Below are 13340 nucleotides of genomic sequence, written 5' to 3'. Positions count from 1 at the left end.
CTACCTAGCCTCCATATCCCTTACCTCTCCCTACCCACCATATCCCTCACCTCTACCTACCCACCATATACCTCAATCCTACCCACCGGACATATCCCTGAATCCTACCTGCCGGCCGTATCCCTCAGCTCTACCTACTCCCCGTATCCATCATCCCTGCCTGCTCCCCCATATCGCTCACCCTATATACTCCCCATATCCCTCACTCCTACTACTCCCCATATCCCTTCCCCTACCTAATCCCTATTTCCCTCACTCCAACTGCTCCCCATATCCCTCACCTCTACCGATCCACCAAATCCCTCACCTCCACTTACCCACCATATCCCTCACCTCTACCTACTCTCCATATCCCTCATCCCTACCTACTCCCCATATCGCTCACCCTATATACTCCCCATATCCCTCACCCCTACCTACCTACCCCATATCCCTCACCTCTACCTACTCTCCATATCCCTCACCCCTACCTACTCTCCATATCCCTCATCCCTACCTACTCCCCATATCCCTCACCCCTACCTATTCCCCATATCCGTCACCCCTACCAACTCCTCATATCCCTCACTCCTACCTACTCCCCATATCCCTCACCCCTACCTACTCCTCATATCCCTCACCCCTACCTACTCCCATATCCCTCACCCCTACCTATTCCCCATATCCCTCACCCCTACCTGCTCCCCATATCCCTCACCCCTACCTATTCCCCATATCCCTCACCCCTACCTACTCCCCAAATCCCTCACCCCTACCTATTTCCCTTATCCCTCACCCCTACCTACTCATGTCCCTCACCCCTACCTATTCCCCATATCCCTCACCCCTACCTACTCCCCATATCCCTCACCCCTACCTGTTCCCCATATCCCTCACCCTTACCTACTCCCCATATCCCTCACCCCTACCTATTCCCCATATCCCTCACCCCTACCTACTCCCCATATCCCTCACCCCTACCTATTCCCCATATCCCTCACCCCTACCTACTCCCCATATCCCTCACCACTACCTATTCCCCATATCCCTCACCCCTACCTACTCCCCATATCCCTCACCCCTACCTATTCCCCATATCCCTCACCCCTACCTACTCTCCATCTCTCTCACCCCTACCTACTCCCCATATCCCTCACCCCTACCTACTCCCCATATCCCTCACCCCTACCTACGCCCCATATCCCTCACCTCTACCTACTCCCCATATCCCTCACCGCTACCTACTCCCCATATCCCTCACCCCTACCTACTCTCCATTCCCTCACCCCTACCTACTCCCCATATCCCTCACCTCTACCTACTCCCCATTTCCCTCACCCATACCTGCTCCCCATATCCCTCACCTCTACCTACTCCCCACATCCCTCACCTCTTCCTACTCCCCATATCCCTCACCCCTACCTATTCTCCATTCCCTCACCCCTACCTACTCCCCATAACCCTCACCTCTACCTACTCCCCATTTCCCTCACCCATACCTGCTCCCCACATCCCTCACCTCTTCCTACTCCCCATATCCCTCACCCCGACCTACTCTGCTTAACCCTCACCGCTACCTACTCCCAATATCCCTCACTCCTACTTACTCCCCATATCCCTTCCCCGACCTAATCCCCAATTCCCTCACTCCAACTACTCTCCATACTCCTCACATCTACCAACCCACCATATCCCTCATCTCTCCCGACTCCCCATATTGCTCGCCCTGTATGCTCCCTATATCCCTCACCCCTACCTGCTCCTCATATCCCTCCCCCTACCTAATCCGTATTTCCATCACCCCAACTACTCCCCCTATCTCTCACCTCTACCTGTCGACCTTATCCCTCACCTCTACCTACTCCCCATATCCCTCACCTCTACCTCCCCACCATATCCTGCACCCTTCATTGATGATGTAAGATGATGTTATATATCCAAGACAGGATGGTGCCTGTCTTTGGGGGAATTAGATATCTTGCTCGTGCCCTTCTTGGGGATAGAGCTAATGGGGCTGGGAAATGCTATTGAAGCAAGCTTGATGGGTTGCTGTGGTAGATTTTAGATACTGCAGCCACAAAGTGATGGTGGTGCAGGGAGTGGATACTGAGTTCAGTGGTAAACATGTAAATCAGGCAAATAATCTAGAACATTACACACCTTGAATTTTCAAAAGTATGTGCAAATAAGAGAGACCATGAAACCGTTTGTTGATTCATCTATTGATCCGGACAACTGTCACAACAGTGGTGGGCTGAGGGGTGGAGGAGGCAGGAATACTGAGGTTGGGGTGGGATGATACATTCGGCCATGCTACCCAATATTTACCTTTTTCCGGCTGTTATCCCTCCCAATTTCTAAGAAAATCCAGACCCAAGTCTCTCTGTTTCCTGGAATGTGCAATTTAACCCGTTTGTAGACAGTAGAACAGTCATTACTGCACAATGATTAAAGGAGAGGGAACCCCAGGCACCTAATCTTTTGCCTCTCGCTGTGATTTATATGTTAAGTTTGGTTGTGGTTATTAACTTAGAAATCTGGACTTTGTTGGCTCCCCATTAATCTCCGATCCCAAATTAGCCAATCTGAATCCAACCAGTCAGCATTAGCGCTCACAAAATCTTTGCTAAACACACTAAACACAGATGGTTGGAACCGTTCTCCGGTGAAGTGCATTTTTCCAAATGAACTGACCCTGCTCCGATCAAACCCTTCTCCAGGCTCTGAACAATGAGGTGCTGGAAAGGCTTACATGTTCCTGTGAGCTATGCTGCCAGGAGTATAACTCCATGTAGGAACACCCAAGGCAGACAGATTGAAAGATAGGAGTTATACTAAAGGCAGAGTTATACACTGTCCTCCTGTTAAGGGTTGTGAGTCAGGCTAATGGCCTGTCCATGTAAACATGGCCCGGATATTTACTTGTGCAGGGATTCAGAGCTGGTGGAGAAGTTATGGTCAGGAAACCCAGAAGTTCAGTTTTCCCCAAGTGCTTAGAAGTTTTAAACAGATTCTCTGCCCAGAAGCCACGCTGATTTTCAGGCTTGGCTCCTTGTTGAGCAGGAATACTCTAAAAGAGGCTGCAGCCCAGATGGGGTTGGTTTAGAGGTTGTTGGAGGTAGAGATTGTGGGTGCGTTGGTGGGCAAAGGTTGGCTGTGAGGGTTGGGGTTTGTCACAGGGGGTCAGGGAGGATTGGGGGGATGTCATAGATCATGGTGGAGATCGGGGAGTGGGTGATTGTGGGGGCTGGTGATGGCGGATTATTTTGGGGCTGACACTGTGGAGGTGAGGATGGGGTGGGGTTTATTGGGTAGCTTTTTGGGCCTGGGGGAAATACTCCTGCTCCTCCTGGCCCACAAGCAGTGCTGTAAAGGCATTTACATCATGGATTCCACTTCTCACCTCCTTTTATCTGAGTTTTCCCGAGGTCTTGGAAACCTGGTCAACAGGAGTTAAATATAAAAACACTGTTATAGTGAAATCACACAGCTTCCTTAAAAGATTTCAACAACTGCCCGCCTCCTGAGAGCGGATTGGTCACCTGACCCCTGACCCACCTCAATTAAAACAAAGTGGATGATTGAACTAAGTTGCTTTGCTGCAAAATATTTTTCTGCTCCATTACTGAGAGTCTCACAAACACAGAGAAATTAAAATATTCTGAAAGCTGTATGGATCTGCCACAGAGGGCTTCTTTTTGGTCCTGGATACTAACTAGAGACTATGATTTATGTCTGGAAAATTCAGTACTGGCCTTGAGCATTGATTGGTCTGCCTTGTTACTTTGACTCAGTGGTAGCACTCCTGCCACAGTTGTGGCTTACATGCGAACATACGACTTAGGAGCAGGAATAGGCCATTTGGCCCTTCAAGCCTGCTCCGCAACTAATAAGGCTGATCTGATTGTGGCCTCAACTCCACTTTCCCGCCTACCCCCGATACCCTTTGACTCCCTTGTTAGTCAAGAATTTATCTACCTCTGCCTTAAAAATATTTACTGACCCTGTCTTCACCACTCTCTGGGGAAGAGAGTTCCACAGACTCATAACCCTCAGAAAAAGAATGTCTCCTTATCTCCATCTCAAATGGGCTACCCCTTATTTTTAACCGATGTCCCCATTTCTAGTCTCTCTCACAAGGGGAAACATCCTTTCACCATCCACCTTGTCAAGTCCCCTCGGGATCTTATATGTTTCAATAAGATCACCTCTCATTCTTCTAAACTCCAACGGACACAGACAAAACCTGCCCTACTTTTCTTCATAAAATACTACCCCCCCCGCCCCCCCTACCTCCAAGGTATTGAGTGAACCTTGTCTGCACTGCCTCTAACACATTTCTATCCTTTCTTCAAGTCGTCAAGTCCTCCTACCAATTTGGGTAATAGCCTAGACCGATAGTTCAGTGCAGTACTGACAGAGTGCTGCACTGTCGGGAGGTGCCCTTCTTCAGCTAACCTGAGGCCCCATCTACCTCCTTGGGTGAATCTAACAGATCTCATGGCACAAGCTGCAGTGCAGGGAGTCCTTTGGATGTCCTCGGCCAACATTCCTCCCTCGACTAAGCAAAAGCTTATCTGGTCATTTACTCAGTACCTGTTTGTGGCCTCTCGCATTGTGCAAATCAGCTGGTGTGTTTTCCTGCAAAACAACATTGACTACACCTGCAAAGTAATCTTGCTTTTTTTCTCCTGTTGTTCTCTCTTTTTGTCCTCCCTTCTCCCGACTCCTGCTGGATTATGAATCCATGTACTCTCTGCTATTACAGTGAAATGACCATTCTTCATTGGGGAACCAATATGGTGAGGATTGGCAGCTGTTTCACCATGTGATTCATCACAACCAGCCCTGTTTATGGGGATGGGATTTGAACTGCCTGATACTGCTTTATGAAAAGCATCATCAGTTTAACCTCTTACAACTTCCTCAGAATAGATGAGGAATCAAACTGAGGGCCTTCTACTCTCCTGTGCCATAGCTAGTACAGGCATGATGGAGCAAATGGCCTCCTATGATTCTGTCTGGCTCACATCCACAGTAGGCAAAGTGAGTGATTGGAGAGGCTTTTAAGTAGGTTCTCTTCATTCTCTTTCTCATTGTGTTCTGTCCACGCACTCCCGCTCCCATTCCGCTGAGCATATTGTACCTCTACCTCGAGCAAAGTTACAGTGGGTCACAGCAGGAGGAGGGGCAATGGTTCATAATTTCATCAAACACAGCAAATCTTCAACTTGTGCCATTTCCTTGAGTGTGAGGACTTCAATTGGTTGCCATACATTAAAACCTCCGCACAGCAACCTAGAAGACACCCCATTGGTCCAAATTCTATAGCCTTTGCAGCAGGGACATGAAAGGACATCACAAGCTTTGTGATTGGACATCAGATTCATCACACAGATGGTCCCAAAGAATTATCAAGCAACAACCTAACACAGTTATACTCTCAGAATCATTCCAGACACCACCATGACCATCCCTGGGTATGTCCTGGCCCACCAGCAGGACAGACCAGACAGAGGTGGCGGCACAGTGGTATACAGTCAGGAGGGAGTAACCCTGGGAGTCCTCAACATTGACTCTGGATCACGTGAGTTCTCATGGCAACAGGTCAAACATGCGCAAGGAAACTTCCTGCTGATTATCACCTATTGATCTCCTTCCTCTTGCTGCATGTGGGAATCCGGGAACATTTCCAGTCCCCGGGACCAGCATGTGTGCAGGAAGTGTGTCTAGCTGAAGCTCATGGAAGCTTGGGTTTCAGAGCTGGAACAGCGGCTGGAAACACTGTGGAGCATCTGCGAGTCTGAGAGCATTGTGGATAGCACGTATAGAGAGGTGGTCACTCCGCAGCTGAAGGGACTTGAGGAAGGAAGGGAATGGGTGACCACCAGGCAGTCCAAGAGAATCAGGCAGGTAGTTCAGGAGTCCCCTGGGGTCCCGCTTGCAAATCGGTATTCCATTTTGGAGGCTGATGAGGCTGGTTCCTCCAGGGAGTGCGGACAGAGCCAAGCTTCTGGCACCGCAAGCAGCCTGTCTGCACAGGAAGGGGGAAAGAGAGGAAGAGCAATAGTAATAGGGGATTCTATAGTCAGGGGAACAGATAGGCGCTACTGTGGGCGTCAACGTGACTCCAGGATGGTGTGTTGCCTCCCTGGTGCCAGGGTCCGGGATGTCACTGAACAGCTGAAGGGCATCCTGAAGGGGGAGGGTGATAAGGCAGAGGTCATGGTACATGTTGGTACCAATGACATAGGTAGAAAGAGGGATGAGGTCTGGCAGCAAGAATTCAGGGAGTTAGGCAGTAGACTAAAAAGCAGGACCTCTCGGGTTGTAATCTCTGGATTACTCCCAGTGCCACGTGCTAGCGAGTATAGAAATAGGAGAATAGCACAGATGAATGCGTGGCTTAAGAGTTGGTGCAGGAGGGAGGATTTTAGATTCCTGGACCACTGGGACCGTTTATGGGGAAGGTGGGACCTGTACAAGCGGGACGGTCTACATCTGAACTAGAGGGGGACTAACATCCTTGCTGGCGGGTTTGCTAGTGCTGTTGGGAGGAGTTTAAACTAATTTGGCAGGGGGAGGGGACGCAGACTCCTAGCAGAATAGGGACACAGTTAAACACAGGAAAGCGAACAAGTCAGAGGGAATACAGCGGAAGTAAGTTTCAAGGGAGTAAGAGCAGGATGGAAGGCCTCTACTTTAATGCCAGGAGTATTGCAGGTAAAACGGAAGAGTTAAGGGCAATGATTGACATGTGGAATTGTGATATAGTAGCCATCACGGAGACATGGTTGAGGGAGGGGCAGGATTGGCAGCTCAATATCCCAGGATATAGAATCTTCAGGCGAGACAGAGGAGGGGGTAAAAGAGGAAGGGTATGCAATATTAGTTAAGGAGTCAGTTACTGCAGTAAGGAGAGATGATATCTTGGAGGGGGCATCAAATGAAGCTTTATGGGTAGAGTTTAGGAATAAAAAAGGGACAGCCACATTGCTAGGTGCTTATTATAGACCCCCAGATAGTCAGTTCCCTCTAGGGTAATAGGTAGGAGCAACAAGCATGGAGAACCATGGATGACCAGAAACATTCAGGGTATGATGAGAAGGAAAAGAGAGGCTTTTAGCAAATACAAGGAGTGCAAATCAATGGAAGCATTAGTGGAATACAGAAAGTGCAGGATGGAGCTTAAGAAAGCAATTAGGAGAGCAAAGAGGGGATATGAGAAAGCTCTGGCTGGTAAAAGTAGGGAAAATCCCAAGATATTCTATAAGTATATCAATGGGAAGAGGACAACCAGGGAAAGAGTAGGATCCATTAGGGACCAAGGGGGAAATTTGTGGGTGGAGCCAGAGGACGTTGGTAGGGTGTTGAACGAATACTTTACATCTGTCTTCACCCAAGAGAAAGAGGATGTAGATATGGAACTTAGAGAGAGAGACTGTGAGGTTCTTGAGCAAATTGTCATAGGGAGTGACAAGGTATTGGAGATTTTTGAAGGCTTAAAAGTGGACAAATCTCCAGATCCGGACGATTTGTGTCCCAGGATGCTGTGGGAGGTGAGGGTGGAGATTGCAGGGGCTCTGACCCTAATTTTTAATTCCTCTCTGGCCACGGGGGAGGTGCCAGAGGACTGGAGAACAGCTAATGTGGTCCCACTATTTAAGAAAGGTTGTCGAGATAAGCCAGGGAACTACAGACCAGTGAGTCACACGTCAGTTGTAGGGAAACTATTGGAGAAAATTCTGAAGGAGAGAATCTATCTCCACTTGGAGAGGCAAAATTTGATTAGGAATAGTCAGCATGGCTTTGTCAGAGGGAGGTCATGCCTAACAAATTTGATTGAACTTTTTGAGCATGTGACCAGGTGTGTAGATGAGGGTAGTGCAGTTGATGTATTTACATGGATTTCAGCAAAGCCTTTGACAAGGTCCCACATGGGAGACTTATCAAGAAAGCCCGTGTCCAGTGGCGTACCACAGGGATCTGTGCTGGGTCCCCTATTGTTTGTCATTTATATAAACGACATAGATGACTATGTGGGGGGTAGGATCAGTAAGTTCGTGGATGACACAGATTGGCCGAGTGGTTAACAGTGAGGTGGAGTGTCTTGGGTTACAGGAAGATATAGACGGGATGGTCAAATGGGCAGAAAAGTGGCAGATGGAATTTAACGCTGAAAAGTGTGAGGTGATAGACTTTGGAAGGAGTAATGTGACACGGAAGTATTCAATGAATGGCCTGACACTGGGAAGTTCCGAGGAACAAAGGGACCTTGGCGTGTTTGTCCATAGATCTCTGAAGGCAGAAGGGCAGGTTAATAGGGTGGTGAAAAAGGCATATGGGACACTTGCCTTTATTAATCGAGGCATAGATTACAAAAGCGGGGAGGTCATTTTGGAGTTGTACAGAACTTTGGTAAGGCCACAGCTGGAGTACTGTGTGTAATTCTGGTCGCCACATTATAGGAAGGATGTGATTGCATTGGAGGGGGTGCAGAGGCGATTCACCAGGATGTTTCCTGGGATAGAACATTTAAGCTATGAAGAGAGATTGGATAGGCTTGTGTTGTTTTCACTGGAGCAGAGAAGACTGAGGGGTGACCTGATCGAGGTGTACAAGATTATGAGGGGCATGGACAGGGTGGATAGGGAGCAGCTGTTCCCCTTAGTTGAAGGGTCAGTTACGAGGGGTCACAAGTTTAAGGTGAGGGGCGGGAGTTTTAAGGGGGTTTGAGGAAGAACTTTTTTACCCAGCGGATGGTGACAGTCTGGAATGCCCTGCCTGGGAGGGTGGTAGAGGCAGGTTGCCTCACATCCTTTAAAAAGTACCTGGATGAGCACTTGGCACGTCATAACATTCAAGGCTATGGGCCAAGTGCTGGCAAATGGGATTAGGTAGACAGGTCAGGTGTTTTAATGCATCGGTGCAGACTCGATGGGCCGAAGGGCCTCTTCTGCAATGTATATTCTGTGAATCTGTGATTCTGAACCGATGAATCAGTGCTCCTCCATATTGAACACCACATGGAAGAAGCATTGAGGGTAGCAGGGGATAACAACATGTTTTCCGAGGCAGCACAACTCTTCAGACTAAAAATCAATTTAAAGAAAACTGAAGTCCTGCATCAGCCTGCACCCCAAGAAGAATACAGACCACCCAGCATTGTTATTGAGGAACTGAGCTGCATGCTGTCAAGCAATTTACTTATCTGGGAGCATCATCCCGTTTGTTGCCACCATAGACAAGGAAGTGGACAATAGGCTTTCAAAAGCAAACAGAACATTTGGCAGACACTTTAAACATGTGTGGAGCAACCACAGCCTCAGGGAACAGATCAAACTCAAAGTGTACAAAGCCTCACCACCCTTCTGTATGGCACTGAGTCATGGATCCTATATCGCCTTCATGGACGGCTTCTAGAGCACTTCCATCAGCACTACCTCCGCAACAGTGGCACAGTGGCGCAGTGGTTAGCACCGCAGCCTCACAGCTCCAGCGACCCGGGTTCGATTCCGGGTACTGCCTGTGTGGAGTTTGCAAGTTCTCCCTGTGGCTGCGTGGGTTTTCTCCGGGTGCTCCGGTTTCCTCCCACAGTCAAAAGACTTGCAGGTTGGTAGGTAAATTGGCCATTATAAATTGTCCCTAGTATAGGTAGGTGGTCGGGGAATATAGGGACAGGTGAGGATGTGGTAGGAATATGGGATTAGTGTAGGATTAGTATAAATGGGTGGTTAATGGTCGGCACAGACTCGGTGGGCCGAAGGGCCTGTTTCAGTGCTGTATCTCTAAATCTAAATCTAAACATCCTCAAGATCCGCTGGAAGGACCACATCACAAACATTGAAGTCCAACATCACCAGCATCGAAGCCATCCTCCTGCAAAGCCAACTGCGTTGGGTGGGTCCTGTTGCCCGGATGGACGATTGTCGCCTGCCCAAGATCGTGTTGTATGGAGAGCTGACCACTGGTAAAGGAACAGAGGGGCCCCATGCAAACATTTCAATGACTCCCCGAAGAGGTCCCTCTCTGTGTGCCACATCGACCATCGCTAGTGGGAAGCACAGGCCATAGATCGCGATGCCTGGAGATGCTACATCAAGAGGGCTACAGTCACCTCTGAGACGGAGCGAAGATCCAGCATGAAAGAGAAAAGGAGGAGAAGGATAGATCCAATTGCCCCCAGCAGCAACTACACCTTCACTTGTAACCACTGTAGGAGAATCTGCTCGTCACGGATAGGCCTGACTCGCCACCAGTGGGCCAGCAACCGATGAGTAAAACCTTCCCAAAATCTTCGTCTGTGAAGAGATGCCAAGAAATATTGAACACCAAGGGCGGCACAGTGGCACAGTGGTTAGCACCGCAGCCTCACAGCTCCAGCGACCCGGGTTCAATTCTGGGTACTGCCTGTGTGGAGTTTGCAAGTTCTCCCTGTGTCTGCGTGGGTTCCCTCTGGGTGCTCCGGTTTCATCCCACAGCCAAAAGACTTGCAGGTTCATAGATAAATTGGCCATTATAAATTGCTCCAAGTATAGGTAGGTGGTAGGGGAATATAGGGACAGGTGAGGATGTGGTAGGAATATGGGATTAGTGCAGGATTAGTATAAATGGGTATTTAATGGTCACAAACTCGGTGGGCCGAAGGGCCTGTTTCAGTGCTGTATATCTAAATAAAAAAAAAATCAAAACCACTTGAAGAAGCACTGAGGGTAGCAGGGGCACAGAATGTACTCTGGGTGGGGGACTTCAATGTCCATCACCAAAAGTGGCTTGGTAGTACCACTACTGACCAAGCTGGCCGAGTCCTAAAGGACATAGCTGCTAGACTGGGTCTGCGGCAGATGGTGAGGGAACCAACAAAAGGGAAAAACCTTCTTGACCTCGTCCTCACCAAACTACTTGTTGCAGATGCATCTGTCCATGACAGCAAAGGTAGGAGTGACCACCGCACAGTCCTTGTGGAGGCGAAGTCCCGTCTTTACACTGAGGAAACGCACCATTGTGTTATGTGGCACTAGCGTGGGGCTAAGTGGGATAAATTCAGAATAGATCGAGCTGCTCATTCTGACTGGCATCATCACAGGAAAAGTTGAAATTATTGGTGGCCCTGGCAAAAAAGCCATCACTCACCAGTCTGAGGCATGTGTGGCTTGCCAGCTCCAAGATCCTGCAAATGGATTCGATAGAGCCCTGGTAGGATCCAGAGGGCAGTGGTGGCATTGACAGCCACTGATAAAGTGTGCTCACACAGTCCAGCTGGCAGTACCTGAGTCGATAGCCTGAGCCTCCTGAGATACTGTTGAGGAAGCTTATTGTCTGCCTGTACACCTGTATGTCGGGCATGACCTCCTGCGAGCTGCACCTCTCTGCAGATCCCCTCTCTGCTGTGGAGTTACAGGTTTGTGAGCAGCAGATTGCTACTGGTGCTGCTGCTGCTCCTCGTCATCTTGGTCCTCACCTGAAGGCCAATCTAACACAGTGTAAGGGCAGGCCCTGGTTCTGCGTTAACTAATGTGCCTGTGTGACCATGCAAAAATATTTAAAGGACCCGCATACTGAATAAACTGTCCGCAAACAGCAACGTAATTTTGAGGGGAACATTGCTCTGGACCATCATTTGTTACTTTCTTCTTCTTCTTTGGCCTCCTTGTCTCGAGAGACAATGGGTAAGCGCCTGGAGGTGGTCAGTGGTTTGTGGAGCAGCGCCTGGAGTGGCTATAAAGGCCAATTCTAGAGTGACAGACTCTTCCACAGGTGCTGCAGAAAATATTGGTTGTCGGGGCTGTTACACAGTTGGCTCTCCCCTTGCGCTTCTGTCTTTTTTCCTGCCAACTGCTAAATCTCTTCGACTCGCCACACTTTAGCCCCGCCTTTATGGCTGCCCGCCAGCTCTGGCGATCACTGGCAACTGACTCCCACGACTTGTGATCAATGTTACAGGACTTCATGTCGCGTTTGCAGACGTCTTTAAAGCGGAGACATGGACGGCCGGTGGGTCTGATACCAGTGGCGAGCTCGCTGTACAATGTGTCTTTGGGGATCCTGCCATCTTCCATGCGGCTCACACGGCCAAGCCATCTCAAGCGCCGCTGACTCAGTAGTGTGTATAAGCTGGGGATGTTGGCCGCCTCGAGGACTACTGTGTTGGAGATGCGGTCCTGCCACCTGATGCCAAGGATTCTCCAGAGGCAGCGAAGATGGAATGAATTGAGACGTCGCTCTTGGCTGACATAAGTTGTCCAGGCCTCGCTGCCGTAGAGCAAGGTACTGAGGACACAGGCTTGATACACTCGGACTTTTGTGTTCCGTGACAGTGCGCCATTTTCCCACACTCTCTTGGCCAGTCTGGACATAGCAGTGGAAGTCTTTCCCATGCGCTTGTTGATTTCTGCATCGAGAGACCGGTTACTGGTGATAGTTGAGCCTAGGTAGGTGAACTCTTGAACCACTTCCAGAGCGTGGTCGCCAATATTGATGGATGGAGCATTTCTGACGTCCTATTCCATGATGTTCGTTTTCTTGAGGCTGATGGTTAGGCCAAATTCATTGCAGGCAGCCACAAACCTGTCGATGAGACTCTGCAGACACCCTTCAGTGTGAGATGTTAAAGCAGCATCGTCAGCAAAGAGGAGTTCCCTGATGAGGACTTTCCGTACTTTGGTCTTCGCTCTTAGACGGGCAATGTTGAACAACCTGCCAACTGATCTTGTGTGGAGGAAAATTCCTTCTTCTGAAGACTTGAACGCGTGTGAGAGCAGCAGGGAGAAGAAAATCCCAAATAGTGTAGGTGCGAGAACACAGCCCTGTTTCACGCCACTCAGGATAGGAAAGGGGTCTGATGAGGCGCCGCTATGCTGAATTGTGCCTTTCATATTGTCATGGAATGAAGTTTTTAGTTTTTAGTTTTAGAGATACAGCACTGAAACAAGCCCTTCGGCCCACCGAGTCTGTGCCGACCATCAACCACCCATTTATACTAATCCTACACTAATTCCATATTCCTACCACATCCCCACCTGTCCCTATATTTTCCCTACCACCTACCTATACTAGGGGAAATTGCTAATGGCCAATTTACCTATCAACCTGCAAGTCTTTGGCTTGTGGGAGGAAACCAGAGCACCCGGAGGAAACCCACGCAGACACAGGGAGAACTTGCAAACTCCACACAGGCAGTACCCAGAATTGAACCCGGGTCGCTGGAGCTGTGAGGCTGCGGTGCTAACCACTGCGCCACTGTGCCGCCCTAATGGTGATGATACTTAGTAGCTTTGGTGGACATCCAATCTTTTCTAGTAGTCTGAAGAGACCACATCTGCTGACGAGGTCAAAGGCTTTGGTGAGATCAATGAAAGCAA

The sequence above is a fragment of the Heterodontus francisci genome, chromosome 33, assembly GCF_036365525.1.
Source record: "Heterodontus francisci isolate sHetFra1 chromosome 33, sHetFra1.hap1, whole genome shotgun sequence".
NCBI lineage: Eukaryota > Metazoa > Chordata > Chondrichthyes > Heterodontiformes > Heterodontidae > Heterodontus > Heterodontus francisci.
Note: the sequence above shows the minus strand (reverse complement) of the source record.